Below are 1,508 nucleotides of genomic sequence, written 5' to 3' on the forward strand. Positions count from 1 at the left end.
TAAAAAAAAAAAAAAAGAAAAAGAAAAAAAAATGTATTAGCACCTCTTAAGACCCCCAAAGAAAAATGTTTCTACAAATATATATATATAGATAGATAGATAGAGAGAGAGAGAGAGAGAGAGAGAGAGAGGGAGAGATAGAGGGAGAGAGAGAGAGAGAGAGAGAGAGAGAAATAGATATAAATATTTATGTATGTTCACACCGGCATTGTTTCCAGTCAATCTGGACTTCTTGCCACTGGACTAAATTAATCCCGGTTCAGGAGGAGTGTGATGGTGATTATGTAACTCTTGCTTCACTGCACACTCCTCGCGCAGGTACCCAAACAAAGTGTATCCATTGTCTCTTAAAACTGAAAGGAGGCCAACTGCTATAGGTATATGTATGTATGTATATAAAATAATATATATATACTTCAGAAATAGCTAGCTACACAAATGAATAATTTGTAATATTTGTGAGTATGGAGGCCCAATCCACACAAAAAATATATTAGCATTGAATAAAGATAAGCTTAGCCAGTTTCCCAGTTTTGCGGATGATGAGTTCGCTAGAGTTTTAGTGACTCCGTCCTTTTTATGCCGATTCGTCCGTCCGTACATCAAAACGGGGTTTTACCTCCCAGTGTGCCTTCCTGTATGTGTGTCAGCCTCTCTTCCTCTAAGGGCCGCCCTCCACACATTAAAAAAAAAAAGAAGAAAAAAAGAAAAAAGAATAACGACGAAAAGCTTGCTTCCACAGATTTGCAGTTGTATATGACAAACGGTGTTTTTTTTTGTTTGTTTGTTTGTTTGTTTGTTTTGTGGTTTGTTTGTTTTTTTTTGTTTGTTTGTTTTTTTTGTGGTGTTGTTTTTGTTTTTTGGAGGGTTTATTTTGGGGGGAGGGGTAGAACGAGTGTCTCACCCTAAAGTAATATGCTATTTTAATTCAAGTCTCACTTTATTTATTTATTTTTGTATTTTATTTTATTTCACACCCCTTTTTTTTCCGCGAGTTTTCTTTCTTTTACGCTCTCTTTCTGTTTATTGGTAACTAATTCTTCTTTCTTTCTTTCTTTCTTTCTTTCTATCATATAAGCAGACAGATTGATGTAATTTTATAGACGTTTCTCTATTTTTTCCCCACCCTTTCTTTCCTTCCTCTTCTCGTCCTAACTTAAAGGAGACGGTGATTCAGTTAAAATAGCCTCCGCTTTTATAAGCCTCCGTTTTCCGTTTCACTTTAAGGGAAATCGCGTAACTCAATGCTATTTATAACAGAGACATATAATTTGCTCCCGAGGAAAATTAAAACAGAAGTCATATACTATGTATGTATGTATGTATGTATGTATGTATGTATGTATGTATGTATGTATGTATGTATGTATGTGTCGTCCAGTCGTCCACACACACGTAGATAGCAACGGGTACCTTGTTCTATTTTTCTCACAATTGTTCTCGATGCAAAAGCACTCAGGCGATACACTTTAACAGAATCTTCCAGCAAACGCACGTTTTATACGTGT

At 35.7% G+C, this 1,508-nt stretch overlaps 1 protein-coding gene across 1 annotated transcript in view; it reads right to left on the bottom strand.

Moving 5' to 3' along the window:
- Window positions 1-32, bottom strand: part of LOC145276951 (protein Wnt-4-like) — a 580,043-nt gene extending 580,011 nt beyond the window's left edge. Inside the window, exon 1 of the mRNA XM_080128466.1 lies at window positions 1-32. This exon is cut by the window's left edge and continues 653 nt beyond it. The gene's annotated coding sequence lies outside the window, so the exon portion shown is untranslated.
- Window positions 33-1,508: the final 1,476 nt, after the last annotated feature.

This window comes from Euprymna scolopes, chromosome 5 (genome assembly GCF_053919585.1).
Source record: "Euprymna scolopes isolate OS-2025 chromosome 5, ASM5391958v1, whole genome shotgun sequence".
NCBI classification, from domain to species: domain Eukaryota; kingdom Metazoa; phylum Mollusca; class Cephalopoda; order Sepiida; family Sepiolidae; genus Euprymna; species Euprymna scolopes.